This window comes from Carassius auratus, unplaced genomic scaffold (assembly GCF_003368295.1).
Source record: "Carassius auratus strain Wakin unplaced genomic scaffold, ASM336829v1 scaf_tig00216934, whole genome shotgun sequence".
Lineage (NCBI taxonomy): Eukaryota > Metazoa > Chordata > Actinopteri > Cypriniformes > Cyprinidae > Carassius > Carassius auratus.
In genome coordinates, this window is record NW_020528804.1 from 88738 (window position 1) to 105092 (window position 16355).

The window sequence follows — 16355 nt, forward strand, 5'->3', positions numbered from 1 at the left end:
TGTGTTTAAAATCCCTAATCCTTTCAAGCAGTGTTGGTTGTTTCTGAATGTCCTTCCATGTGTTCCTGTGTCTCCCACGGTCCCCTTGTGATTGGATTATTAAAAGACATGTAGATATTGAAGAAATCCTCGTTTCTTGCTCTCCGAGTGTATTGTGACAGTATCAGTGGTGTGATGCATTTTTATACAGGACACACTGTAAGAGACACATAATGACAACTCTTCTGTAGAATGACTCTTGGATTTTCTTCTTTTTTTCTGCACATATTCTTTGATATAATGTTTGCATTGCAATAAACTATTCTGAAAAGACTTATATCTGTGTTCCAGCATATGAATTAAGTTATTCCCTCTATTGTATTTATTTATTTTTTTCTGTAACATACCATTTAGCAGAATAATGGTTTTGTCCACTTTTACATTATCATCCTGATAAATTATGGATCTAATTAACAAGTTTGCAAGACAAAACCAAATTTACAAAAATAATTAATGTAGACGGGAGTGAGGCAGCACTGATCCTCTGCAAATCATTACTGTTGCTCTGCAACATTTCACATTAAAACTCAGTATACAAACTATCTCCGGGCATAAGAAAACTCCCAACACATTTCAGGACATCCTAAGGTTCAAGCACATAGATTTAAGTGTTTTTGCAGAGAGAAGAGCTCTGTGGTGTCCTCTCAGCGACGGTTGGAGAGGAAACTAAAGGAGCTGAACATCACCCTGGATGAGGAGAGACAGCAGCACACAGAGCAGAGAGACCAGGTGAAGAATACACACGTTACATATGCACATATAGAGCAGTGTGTGTGTGTGATGATCGGTGTATGTGAGAGACCCGTGGAGTGTTTCTGTGTTTAATGCTGTGTGGTTCTTGAGCTGACTCTGCGTGTGAAGGCTCTGAAGAGGCAGGTGGATGAAGGAGAGACAGAAGCAGAGCGGCTGGAGGGATTGAGGAGGAAGGCCATCAGAGAAATGGAGGAGATGCAGTCCAAAGTCACGGCACTAGAGAATGAACTCAAGTACTATGTGTGTGTGACTGAGAGACAAGATAATGGTGGAGTACATTTATATTTCGTTTATTTATTTGTATTGTGTTTTTTACGATACAAATCATTGCTAAGCAACTTTACAGGAAATTAAATTTCTACAATATTTACTAGTAGCTCATAAATTGTGATTGTCAGTTTATGTGCATATGACAGGATATTAAAAAAATAAAATAATAATAATACAAGACGTAGTCAACCAGACGATGAACACTTATAACAGCAATAATTATGCACTCTAAAAAACACTGGGTTAAAAACAACCCAAATTGGGTTGTTTTTAACACAACTGCTGGGTAAATATAGGACAGAACCCATATGGGGTTAAACTAACCCAAGAAGTTGGGTTATTAATTTTAACCCAGCAAATGGGTTGTTTTTTCTACCCAAAAATTGGTTATTTTTACAAAAATAATGGGTTAATTTGATTTCATAAATGGGTTATATTTTCAAAGGAATTTTTATTCCTTTTAACATTAAATATACCACATAATAAACAAACAGGACAACATTGTATTATCTTTATTTTTCTTTCAGCATATTACACTTTGTAATTACACTTTACCTCAACCAATAATTCAAAAGATCATGCAAAACTAAAAAAATAAAATTCCATTTATAAACAGTATTTAAAACAATTTCTTTAATTTTTATGGTTTGCCTCTGTAACTTTTCTAAACTGTAAATGTTTAGAAAAAAACATTTGAATTCATAAACTCCAAAGAACCACAAGGTTTAGTAATACATTTAAAAAATAATTCATATTATTTTTAATCCATATGCTCATGAAATTCATTAAGTCCAAAAAACCTCAAGGTTTTTTTTTAAATATACAAATACTTATTTTTAAATAATCCATAAGCACATGAAATTAAAACTAAAATTCTTTACCTCAAGAACTGTTTGTTACAAAGCACATTTGTTTTAAGTCTACATTATGGACCTGTTGTTTTAAGTCTACAAAATGAACACAAAAATAAATCTATGAAATACAACGTATTGGCAGTAAAATATTTCTACATAAAAATGTAATTGATAATCATCAGTACGCATAAAGTAATACTCTTCCTCAAGCAATAAAACAGTTGTTTATACAAAAAAAAAAAAACAGAACAAAAATCTCATGTGCAAATAAAACTTAAACTAAAATGCTACCTCGTGTTCTTGAACCACTGTTTGTTCAAAGAACCTCTTATAATCTACTTGCAAGAATGTAGTGCCCAGTGCAAAAATTTCACTGTTGGGGATTCACTTCCCTCCAACTCAAAAATATTATGAATAAACTCCCTAATATAGAAACAATGTTTCGGTTAGTTTACATCAAAAACATAAAACGATTTGAAACATACATTTACTGTCCCAGTGAAGTGAAGTGAAAGTGATGTGACATTCAGCCAAGTATGGTGACCCATACTCAGAATTCACGCTCTGCATTTAACCCATCCCAAGTGCACACACACACAGCAGTGAACACACACACAAACACACTGTGAACACACACCCGGAGCAGTGGGCAGCCATTTATGCTGCGGCGCCCAGGGAGCAGTTGGGGGTTCGATGCCTTGCTCAAGGGCACCCAAGTCGTGGTATTGAAGGTGGAGAGAGAACTGTACATGCACTCCCCTCACCTACAATTCCTGCCAGCCCGAGACTCGAACACACAACCCTTAAATTGCGAGTCCAACTCTCTAACCATTAGGCCACGACTTCCCCTTAAACAATAGTGCTTTGTTCCAAAGCTTCTCCTGCGAGGATGACAAATGCCCGCGACGCAATGTGTCCATTTTCAAGTTACAGGACATAAGGGTAAGGTCTTGATGCTTCAGCCTGCTGGAGGTACTCCATATTTGTTCCAACCTAAAGGACAGATAATGCAAATGAATAAAGGTGAAACAGAATGGGAGTGTCAGGGGTGTGGGTATGGGTGGTGGGTTGGGGATTCATTCAAAACTGTTTATTCAATCAATAGCAAATATTAATTTATTGTAACAATATTTCACAACATTACTATTTTTGCTGTATTTGGATCAAATAAATGCCTTTGTAAGCAGAAGAGACTTAATTTAAAAAACATTTAAAAAATCATACCGATCCCAAACTTTTGAATGGTAGTGTATTCAACCTGGTGAAGTCATTAAATGATTGAAGTAAATTTCTGTAAGTCGTACTTACAGGCTGAATGTCAATGAAAGCTTTTTTGCTTTCATCATTGCTGGGTCGGACTGTTTTTCTGCCAATTTTGTAGGGTGGAGGTAGAAGCAAAACAGGTAACAGCTTTAGTGCAAGATTTCCCTTTGCATCTGTAGGAAAATAATATTACATTCATCAACACTAGTAAAAACAGTAGCAAGTTGTCATTGAGAATATAAGGCCAGATTTACTAAACAGGTCAAATTAGCGTGAGTCCAAAATCCCATAAAAGTGTAGACTGAAGTGTAAAGTTGTGCTGTTGATCCACTGACAATATGCAAATAAAAAAAAAACACAGACACATAATGACCAACATATCCTGCATTTTCTAGCAGCATTATTGCCAAGCACAAAAATGGGTTAAAATATATAAACTACCACAAATATGCAGTAATGTTAGTTGCAAAAAAAATGTGGGGATACTGGAGAGCCAGAAAACTGCCAGTAATTCCAACCGGTTTATATACCAACTGCGTTGTGCAGCTGTCCACACTCCATGGGCTGGTAGCCCTTGACAAACAGCTCCCCAACCGGTCAAAGACGCATCCGTCGTGACGGTCTCTGGGAAAGCTCAAATCCCCAGCCGAACCCCGGTAGGAGAAACTCGGTTGGCATCCATAGCTTTAACGACATCACACAACTCCGTGTCACCGAAATCGTCGGATGCGGAAGACAACGGGGTGAAATATTTCGTCTTTCCGCCCATTTTTCCACTGAAAAGGGCGCATGTGAAGTAACCCCAGACAAATTACGGGGAATGCCGCTGCCAATCGTCTAAGTGGTTAACAGACGGACGCCCTGGAGCCGCAACGGGGCCAGAGCTACATCCATGCATCTGAAAAGTACGGGGTCTACGACTTCTATAGCCCCTTTGCTCAGCAGAGTTGACATCTCCTGTCACAACACTGCTATTACCATCAGTTTACCACCGTGGAAAGAATTCTGCGGAAAAGAGGTGGGCCTCTAAAAAACGAATTGGTGTATCCGTGACAATTGTGCATAACACCCATTGAGAAATGCGGGGCAAGCGTTCCACGCGACCCAAAACGATACTAGCAGTCTCAAATTTCCACTTTCTGCAACGCTGTCATACACATAAATGTCCGTGTTCACGGCAGGAATTAGACCAACGAATTGAACATCAGGCTCTGCCGCTAACTAAAACGGCGGCTGTGCGAGCCGTCATAAACGGGTCGTCTGTGTAAGACCCTTGAATCGCCCCTCGAAATCTGAAAGCTGGATTGCGCAGTGTCTGAGGGATTATTATTTATTTATTTACGCCTGGCGTTACAGCCCGATCCAATGCTGCTCGAAGTGCTGTTTGCTGCGAGACAGTCAATGTTAGAGCGTAGGGAAGGCAGTGAGAGTGTTGGATGCGCATTAGTGGTCCAACAGCACTCTATAGTGGAGGGCACAGTCCCTGGCAAACATGAAGGAAAGCGCATGCGTAAACTCGCTGCGTTTCGTTGTGTATAATCCTGAAGCGTGTCCACGGCAGGATTTAATTAACCAAGATAAAAATCGGGCCACGTCGCCATTGCGAGAACGTGGCGGCTGTATGAGCAGTCATAAACTGGCCATCTTTGCCAGCCTTTTGTGCCGTCCCTCAAACTCTGAAGGCTGGATTGTGCAGAGTGTCTGAGGGGGCGCTCAAATGATAGCTCAATCCAATGATGCTCGAGGTGGCTTTGCTGCGAGACAGTCAATGTTAGAGTGTGGGGACTGCAGTGAGAGGGTTGGATGTGCATTAGCAGTCCAACAGCACTCTCTAGTGGAGGGCACAGACCCTGGCAAACATAGAAGGAAAGCGCAAGCGTCAAACTCGCTGCGTTTCGTTGTGTATAATCCTGAAGCGTGTTCACGGCAGGATTTAATCCAACAAGAAAACATTAGGCCACGCTGCTAGCGAGAACGCGGCAGCTGTGTGAGCCGTCATAAACTGGCCATATTCGCCAGTCTGTATGCCGTTCCTCAAACTCTGAAGACTGAATTGTGCAGAGTGTCTGAGGGGGCGCTCAAATAACAGCTCAGTTCAGTGACGCTCGAAGTGCTTGTGCTGCGAGACAGTCAATGTTAGAGTGTGGGGGTAAGAACGAGAGGCTTCTCGTAAAGAACCGTAATAAGAGAATAAAATTTGCCGAAATAGACACGACTCGATACGTCTTAGACGAGACTAGGTCGCGGCGGAGTTTGGCGCGATCCGTTCGGCTAGAAAGGTAGTCAAACGGCATCGCTATATAATAGCAGTCCGCCATGTCACTTAATCGTGGCAAAAACCCGCGCCGTTCGTGATATGCGCTGATAAGGCTGCTTCCAGGACCTCGAAACCTCTTGGTGGAGGTCCGTGAGAAGGGTAATTTATCCACCGCGCGGATAGCCACATAATAGCACACTGAGGAAGGGGAAGCGCGTTTCTCCTGTCCGCTCGGAGGGAGAGAACCGCTTATGCCGGTCAGAGCCTACTCTGAGTTTGAAGCTGCGGTTAGACAACATAGTATAAAAGCAAAACTGCTCTGATTAACGCGCTCGAGTAGGGAAGAGCGAGCAAGTGGAAAAACTCCAGTGCATCACTGTATTCATAGTCAAGCCGCAATATCGCCCCTAACCAACACCTCGTGCGGGGCCTCGGCGACCGCAGAAGCGAACGGTGGGGGTTAGACGCGAGGCGACTGAAGAAATAGACTCCAGGGCGCGGATACTTTTCTTTATTTTACCATAGCCGTAGGCTATCACAGAGAGAACATGTAGAGAGGTTGCAAACGAATCTCTCATGAGTGCCTCCCTGTGATAAACCCATATACGGCTCTTACCTTTCGTTGACTCATCGCGTCCGCGAAAGAGGAGTTAAACACTGCTCGAAGAAAATCGCTGGAGAACGCGAGATGATAGGGCACAGATGATTCGCTATTCCTGAAGGAATGAAAATCTGAGCGAAATGGCGCGCTGCACCCAGGTATATCATGCGTGTGCATGCGTAGGGTGGTGCCATGCGCCATTTGGCCAATAGGATTGGCGGGATGGTATAGGGCTTCAGACATTCGTCACACCGGAGGTGTTCCCATACGTGGTGACGTCACCGCAGCATCGAAGTGACCTATGATAGGGAAACTTATTTACTATCCAGCAGGCATTACCAGCAAACCAAAACGAGCGAATCTGGCAGTGCATTTAATGTCATGTAAACGTGACTGTTGTCGCACATTTCTTTGCCTTTTTATCGCTCGTTCGCTCATTATTATGTTATGTGTGTAAATATGTTTAAAAATACATGTCAAATGTATAAATGTATTGATACGAACCTTATTTCTCCAAATATTACAGCGTGTGTGTGGCATCCACCTCCACCTCGAATTCAGTCTGCCCGCGCTGCGCTGATCCTGCGCGGAGTTGATTTGACCCAATGAGCTGGGTTATTGCGTCCGAGTGGGGGAGGGGTGCATTGATTCAGCTCTCAGTGAAAACGACCCAGAAAATAACCCAGCGGTTGGGTTACATAGAACTACCCAAAAACTACCCAAGACTGAGAAAATAACCCAAAAAATTTACCCAAATGGCTCAACCCAGCACTTGGGTAGAAAAAATAACCCAGGATTTTTTAGTGTGTGTGATTGCATGGTAAGTAGCAATATTTGTTAGTTCTGCATGTTGTTTCAGGGTTAGCACCATATGAGGCCCTCTGAGGGGTTGGCATCATCTCTTCTCAGATGTTCTGGATCCAGACTGGAGCTTGTGTAAATCCTAGTGGCAAAACAGAGAAACAAATAGAGACATAGTTACTGTTCCAAAAAAGTAAAATTTATATGTTTAACCCAAGCTAAAGAATAAGAATTTGCATTTGATCAGATACAACTGCAGTCACAAATTATAAGATGCATTATTCGAATGCTTTGCGAAAGACATGTCTTTTTAATATAGTTTAAACAGAGCCCAGCAAACATTGGTCCGACGGCGACGTCGTGTCCCCGGCCAAAAATAGTCGCAGTATGACGGCATCAATTGGTAGAAATATGTAGCACAGAACATTTCCTAAAAATGGATTCAGACACGTTTGTACATGTCTATAGTTATATGGGGTTTCATATATAATTGTTACTTTGACTTTTAGCTACGTGTAGTTCTATGGAAGGCAAAAAGGGTCAAATACACGTGAATTTTAACGCGTCACCAACACATTAAATACGTGTATTTCACGCGTAAACAACACGTATTTAACGCGCTAAATACGTGTTGTTTACGCATGAAAAATCAACGCGTATTTAACGTGTATTTTAGGTGTTAAACATGCCTTAAATGCACGTGAAGTACGCGTTAAAAACGAGCGCCAACCTCCCACTCTCTCTCGTGAGGCCAATAAGGAAGTGTCTAAAACTGCAATTCATCGACTGGCCGCTTGAGGCTGGCTGCAAAAGGGAATCAGTCCCATAGACTCCCTATGTTAAAATGCCCAACTTTACAGCAGGAAAAAACATGTTTACAGCCTGGTTCAAAAAATGATTTTGGTCTAAATAGCAAATTTTGCCCTTCATGACAACTGTGAGGGGGGTGAATTTTTTTTATAACTCAATTAAGTCTTTTTTTAAGACTTAAAGTTCTGCATAATTAAGGGCGTAGCCACTTGAGTGACAGGTGGCTGCTGAGGACTTGGGTCAAACCACTTCTGTGAGCTTGGGGGGGGGGGGGGGGTTGTATACCATTCATAGACAGGCAACCACCATTTAACATGCTATAGTTCAGCCTTATTATTTTGTCTTTTTTTCCTTTTCCTTTTTTTGTACAGAAATAACTATAGAAATAATATATTTAAGTTTCAGTTTTATGAAAAACTTACTTACCACTCATGCCTTTTTGTGAATAAACACATTAGTGGACATTCTAGTTTTAACAGTGTTCACTCTTAAAGGGTTAGAAGTAAAGCAACAAATCTGTTTTATGAATGGTAACTGTAAAATGATTACTGAAATATAATTAGTAGTTACACTAATAGTTACTGCAAAAGTAATATTAAAATAAATTACTAGTAACGACTTACTGCTCAACTCTGACTTTCAGTAAAAGAAATATATAGATTTGGACATTCTCCTTCTGAGAAATAATTGATAAAAATGTAAGAAAAAAATGTGGTGCATTATTTATGTCCTGAGATATTGAATATCAAATAAGACCGATATAAATAATTTCTCCTAAGCACCACATTTTTTTCTTACATTTTTATCAATTATTTCTCAGAAGGAGAATGTCCAAATCTATATATTTCTTTTACTGTCCAGGCGGCAAGGAAGTCGACCGGAAGTTGAAGTCGGCCGGGTGCCACCATCTTTTAGCAGAACTTCACTTGCGTTAGCATTCCCATTGACTCCCATTCATTTTGGCGTCACTTTGACAGCGAATAACTTTACATCTGAGGCGTTTAAAGACTCTGTTGTCCATTATTTATTTCTAAAGATACACGACAATGTATAAAGGGCTCCATTACCTTCTATGTTACATTATGGCCCCGTATAAACAGTTTTTGTAAAAAATAGGCTAACGATTGCGTCATAACCACTCGTCTCTCTGTCGCATTACCGTACAGACAGGAGGAGAAGCTCGCAGGCAATTAACTTAATATGGCTTACTGGCGTTACATTTTAAAATACTATACAAAATAATTAATCGAATATTTACTCCTGCTCACTCACGACAAAGAACTCCCTGCTCAAGCTCGCCGTATCTGCAAGATTAACGATGGCAGTTTGCACGCACAGCCACTTAGAAGATTTACATCCTTTCGCACGTACGATCACACAGGTGTAATCAGTCTAGGCTGGTCCCAGGAGCGTACGATCAAGTGCATCACATGATCAACTGCTAAATTCAAATGTTGTCATATATCACAACTTTTCAGTGTTTTCAACCACATACTGTTTATTTTAGGTTTCAAACATATAAATTCACATAAGTACTAAAAAAAACAATACATTTAGAGTTTGTAAAATACACACTGATGTCTATGGAAGAGGTAATAATAATCCTTTCCATTATAATTCGACACGTTTTATTCATATCAGATACACATTGTGTAAGTAACTTCAATGTTTACTCTATTCTATTCCCAGTTCACCAGATACTTACTTTTAAGTATTTCGGGAGAATTGGATGAATTCACGTGTTGTAAACATAGAGGTTGTAAATCCAAAAGATCCGATTCTCTCAACTGCGTCTGCGGCACAAACTAACACGGCGGCGCCCATCGCGCATACAGATCAACTAACGCGATCGTTATAAAGGTGTTTAAACAACAATATACTTCCACTTGCATGTATTTGACAATCGGAATATCAGATATTTCATGCCATAGCTAACATATTTGTGAATATTCTGAATAAAAAAGGAAAAATTACATAAAAGCAGAACATCATTCATTCAGCACTGTTGCTGCTGCGGTGTGTCACGTGACAAGCAATGACGCGTCACAATGGAAACGCCGCCTCCCCTCTCACAATATAGTTCCCACGTCCCTGCTTTTGTTGCAGCTGACACAGAAAAGCATACGCGGTTTACATTCAGCAGATATTCTCCAAAATGCCGCTACGGTGATGGGGAGAGAAACATATAGGAGACAAATTGTTAAAGTTATTTTTGTTTTCTTTGCGAACAAAAATTATTCTCGTCACTTCATAACGTTATAGTTGAACCACTGATGACAGCTGGACTTGTCTGTGTAGTGTTGATAAATGTTATTTCATAGCTGATAAATGCTATAGCCCTTTAAGGGTGATGTTACATGGGAAGGTGGGTGTGGTCGGGGTACACCAGTGTGCACGAGTGTAAGCCAGGGAGAGAAGGAAAATAAACGAGGAACACGTTCGGTTAAAACCAGTCTGTATTGTGTCAGTTATTGACAAATCTACATGGTGTCAGAAGAGGTCGAACATGGCACAAGGTCTCCGCGGTATTGATCCGCTCATCTTCGACGAGCACATTGCTGACAACTGGAATAAATTCGAAAAAGAATGGCGCATATATTGCAATGCTGGTCTATCAGACAAATCGGAAAAGGTGCAGGCGTACACTCTGCTGAATTTAGCGGGCCCCGACGCTGTGGAGAAATCCGAGGCTTTCACGTTTGCAGAGGGAGAGGACAGAGAAGATCCCGAAGTATTACTGAAAAAGTTTGCAGAACTCTGCTTGCCTACAAAGAACATTATAATGGACAGACACGTCTTCAACATGACTTATCAAAAACCTGGTGAGTCCATTCAGTCGTATGTTTCCACTTTAAAGTTACTCGCAAAAAAATTTGATTTCAGAACTTTAAATGACGAGCTAATCCGTGACCGCATAGTTTGCGGGATTGAAAGTGACGGCGTGCGGAAACAGCTGCTCCGCGAAAAAAACCTGACGTTGGACTCTGCAGTTAATATATGCCTGTTATATGAGCAATCTGAAAAGAGCACAAAAGAACTGAAACACGAGACTGAAGTATGTGCAATACAAGAGCGCTGCATCAATTGCAACAGATATCACGTCCCTGATAAAAGTGCTCTGCTTTCAATAAACAGTGCAACAACTGTGGAAAATGGAACCATTTTGCAAAATGCTGTAGATCAACTCCATCATACAAAACGGCGCCACAGTCACAAACTCGTGATTACCATCCCAAACGAACTACTGCACAATTCAGAAACTATAAGCCTAATCGGGTGAATGAATTAGGCACGAATCTGGATGCCCCTGAGGACACCTTCTATTGTGAGACAGTGGAGGATGTTTCGCAGAAAGGTGAAATATTCACAACAGTGCAACTGACTCACGGGCTTGGCCAATTGAAACTGAAGGTGGACACAGTTGCCAAGTGCAACGTTATATCCGCCCACCAGTTACATCTCATCGCACTCTCAGCTCACATAAACACTACTGAAAAAGTCAATCTCATTGCATGTGGTGGGCAAACCATCAATACTGAGGGCACAACGATACTAGATTGTGAACAAGGCCAACTAAAATTCCATGTGGTAAATCGCAATGTCAGACCACTACTAGGATTGCAAGACAGTATAGCTATGGGTCTGATACAGTTAGGACCACATGTGCATGCTGTACAAAACCAAGAACCAGAGGTACAAGAGTTCCGTGATCTGTTTGACACCACGGTGCTTGACAAACTGCCTGTTGTTTATCACATGCGATTAGACATGTCAATAGCGCCCTCTGTCTGTGCACCTAAGAAAGTGCCCATAGCAATGAAAGGGAAAGTCATGGCAGAGCTTGAGAGACTGACTACATTGGGTGTAATCACCCCTGAAACCGAAGCCACTGAATGGGTGTCTGCCATGGTCGCTGCCAAAAAGAAAGATGGCTCTGTAAGGATCTGCATAGATCCAGTGCATCTCAACAAGGCACTCCTAAGTCCCCACCATCCACTGAAAACCATTGAGCAGGTCATCGCTGACATGCCGGGTGCCAAGGCTTTCAGTATTCTCGACGCAAAATGTGGATTTTGGCAAATCCCCTTGGACGAGGCATCCTCAAAGCTGACCACATTCATGACGCCTTTTGGCAGGTACAGATTCCTGCGCAGAGTGTTCCAGCGATCCATGGAGCAGCTCTTTGATGCACAACCATGTCAAATTGTGGTAGATGACATACTAGTCTGGGGCTGCACACTACAGGAACATGATGAGCGACTGAAACAGGTACTCCACAAAATCCGCAGCTGTAACATGAAATTAAACCCCGACAAGTGCAAATTTCGTGTCACCTCAGTTTCCTACATAGGCCATCTCCTGACTGCTCATGGCGTCAAACCCGACCCCGACAAGACCACAGCTATTCGCCAAATGCCAAAACCGGAGGACAAACAGGCCTTACGATTTCTTGGTATGACCAACTACTTATCAAAATTCATTCCACAATATAGTGATGTTACAGGCCCTTTACGTGAACTGTTGAAGCAGGATGTGGAATGGTCATGGCATGAGCTGCAGGATGCCGCTTTCCAAAAGCTGAAGGACGCTGTGTCCAGTCCCCCAGTTTTGCAATACTTTGATGTCACCAAACCTGTCATCCTTTCAGCTGACGCATCCCAACATGGACTGGGTGCTGTGTGTCTTCAGCAGGGCGCTCCTGTTGCATTTGCTTCACGCGCCTTAACGCCAAATGAATCTCGGTATGCCCAAATCGAGAAAGAAATGTTGGCATTAGTATTTGCAACTAAGAAGTTCCACGACTTCATCTATGGTCGACCTGTCACCGTGGAAACAGATCACCAGCCCCTCATCACAATCTTAAAAAAGCCGTTAAACACCACCTCAGCACGTCTTCAAAGTATGATGCTCAAGCTCCAACGTTAAAGTCTCAACGTGATTTATAAACGGGGCAAGGAACTCTTTGTCGCTGATGCCCTATCACGTGCTCATCTCCCCTCCACTGACCCTCCCCTTTCGGATGATCTGCTAGAGGTTATGACACTTCAAGTTCTCTCATCCCAGCGGACAGAGGAACTCCGAACTGTTGTAAAATCTGATCCCACATGCCAAAGACTGGTTAACATGATAATGCATGGCTGGCCGAACTCCTTCAAAGAGCTCTCACCTCCGCCCATTCTTTTCCATGAGAGAGGAGTTTGTTGTTGATGATGTACTGATTTTTCGAGGACAGAGACTCCTGATACCACCATCGCTGCAAAGTTACTACGTGACTCAGCTACATCAAGGCCATCCAGGTCTGGCGGCCACAAAACGCAGTGCAAAAGAAACAATGTACTGGCCCACGATGCATGATGATATAGAGAGAGCAATCTCTCGTTGTGCACCTTGTAACGCCCTTAGACCACATCAATCACATTAACCGATGCAACCACACAATGTCCCTGATCTTCCTTGGATGTTCACTGCGGCAGACATATTTGAATGGCATGGAAAAATGCATTTAGTTCTAGTGGACTCATTCTCCGGTTGGTTCGAGCTTGACCACCTACCTGACATGAGAAGTGTCACTGTAATTGCAAAACTTAAGAGACACTTTGCCGTCCACGGCATTCCTCAGACGCTCATGACAGACAATGCACGGCAGTTTGTATGTAGTGAATTTTCTGGTTTTGCACGTGCATGGGACTTTGAGCACATTCGTAGTAGCCCATATTACCCACAATCCAACGGGCTTGCAGAACATGCAGTGCGATCTGCCAAGCATTTGCTAGAGAAATGCCATAGAGAGCACAGTGACATTCAGGCTGCTTTACTCCACCTGCGTAACCTTTCACGCGCTGACCTGCCATCACCTGCCCAACTGCTCCTCTCTAGACGGACGAGAACTTTTCTTCCTGAGCTGAAAGACAGGCTGATGCCCTCTGTATGCAGCAACGTCCAGGCAGCTCTTATCAGGAGGAGAAAGGAAAGCAAAGCATACTATGACCGCAATGCCCATACCCTTCCACCCCTACAACAGGTCCAGACAGTAAGGATGCAGACGGCTCGCGGTTTCGACAAACTGGCAGTTGTACAGGGCCATGCTGCTCAACCTAACAGCTATGTGGTGAGCTCTCAGGGCAGACAATACGTAAGAAATCGACGTCTGCTCCTCCGTGTTTTCAAGAGCCTGCTTCCACTGATTGTTCAGAAGATGATTACAGGCCACTTCCACCAGTGTCACCTCCTACAAACCTCTTGTCATCTACAGTATCACCACCTCAGAGCGAAGCACCTCCACTGGTGGTGTCGCTCAAACTGCCCAACCTGTAGTGACTCGTTCAGGGAGAGTTAGCCATCCTAACCCACGTTATCAGGACTATGTAACTGGCTAGATATGCCCGTCACAGTTATTACAGTGTTACATGTAGTGTTGATAAATGTTATTTCATAGCTGATAAATGCTATAGCCCTTTAAGGGTGATGTTACATGGGAAGGTGGGTGTGGTCGGGGTACACCAGTGTGCACGAGTGTAAGCCAGGGAGAGAAGGAAAATAAATGAGGAACACGTTCGGTTAAATCCAGTCTGTATTGTGTCAGTTATTGACAAATCTACAGTCTGACAATGTATTTCACACGTTTCTGGACCTTAACAGTAAAATTTACTTAGTCTGTGGGACAGTCAAAAGCCTCTCGGTTTTCATCCAAAATATCTTAAATTGTGTTCTGAAGATGAACAAATATTTTATGGGTTTGGAGCGACAATGTGGGTAAGTGATTAATGACAACATATTCATTTTGGGGTGGAGTAACTCTTTAAGTGCTGCTAACAGTGGACATCATTTCAAAGCAGTCATTCATATTTTACATAGTGGACATGCAATTAGGAAATCTAGACTATATATACAGGTATTGGAATATATAATAAATAATGTGAACACCTGCTAAATATGCTGTGTTTTTACCAACCTTTGACTTTAATAAATCCTTTTATTTTGATTATTTGATTATACAGTCAGAAATTATTCTGATCCTTTCAAATTAAATCATGTTCAATTATTTTTTTTCTACACATCCATCTACACCCCATACCCTAATGTCAAAGTAAACCCAGATTTGTAAAAATAAAATAAAAATAAAAATGGTAATATCACCTTTTATGTAGTATTCAGACTCTATGCTATAATATCTACTTTGTGAATATCAATGCTAAAATATAATCTTTGAGATAATTCTCTACATCTGTAAAAAGTTGTGTATAGGTCTGGGGGAAGTAGTGGCCTAATGGTTAGAGAGCCGAACTCTTAACCCGAAGGTTGTGGGTTTGAGTCTCATGCCAGCAGCGATTGTAGGTGGGGTGCGTGTATGTACAGCTCTCTCTCCCACCTTCAATACCACGACTGAGGTGCCCTTGAGCAAGGACCCCCAACTGCTCCCCGGGTGCTGTGTGTGTGTGCATGCGCACTTTGGATAGGTTAAATGCACAGCACTTATTCCGAGTACACTCCAAAAAATGGATTTGTGGCACTGTTCGTTTTACAAAGATATGTTTTGTTAAAACAACACAAATATATTTCGTTTTCCACCAAAACACAATTGTATTGTGCTTAATCAACTTAAACTGTTTCATTTTCAATTTTACTTAATTATCAATCGTTAAACTAATGTAAAGTGTTTAATTTCGTAATTAAAAAAAAAAAAACTGAAGTGGCAATTCCCAACGCATTTGATGACGGCGCGAAGGAGAGCAAGAGGTACCAGTCAGGTAAGAAAATCATCTCGGTTACGTATGTAACCATGGTTCCCTGAATAGGGAACAAGATGCTGCGGTGACGTCACCACTATGGGAACACCTTCGGTGTAACGAATGTCTGAAGCCCTATACCATCCCGCCAATCCTATTGACCAAATAGCGCTTGGCAACGGCCAACACATGCGTGCGCATCGTATACCTGGGTGCCGCGCGCCATTTCGCTCAGATTTCAAGACTGAAGAAGAAGAATGCTATCAAGGTACGGCACGGCCAGGACCGCAGCATCTCGTTCCCTATTCAGGGAACCATGGTTACATACATAACCGAGATGTTCCCTTTCATAGGTCACTTCGATGCTGCGGTGACGTCACCACTATGGGAACGCTATACCATAAAGCCTGACGTACCTGATAGCTGGGATCAAAGGAAGCATCTGCTCAAGCGGAGAGAACCTGGGAGCCAGGAGCCATCCTCGCATCCAGACTGTAAGACTTGATAAAAGTGCTCGGTGAGGACCAACCTGCCGCAGCACAGATATCATCCATAGAAAAACCACTGAGAAAAGCTTGAGAAGAAGCCACTGCTCTCGTGGAATGAGCTTAAACTCCTAAGGGTGAAGCGAGTCCGCGTGCCTCATAGGCTAAAGATATTGCCTCCACTAGCCAATGGGGCATGCGCTGTTTTGTAACCGCATGGCCTTATTCTAATGTCCAAACTGACAAACAGCTGGTCAGACTCACGCCATGGGGCTCTACGATCCACATAAGTATTTAAAGCTCTCACAGGGCAAAGACTTAGATCTCCTGACCCCGCCTCAGCAGGGGATAAAGCCTACAGGACCATTTGCTGAAAGCGAAAGGGATTAGATGTGACCTTAGGAACATAATTAGGCCTCGGTCGCAACAACACCTTCACAGAGCCCGGTGCAAATTCCATGCATGAGGGTGAAACAGAAAGAGCCTGTAAATCCC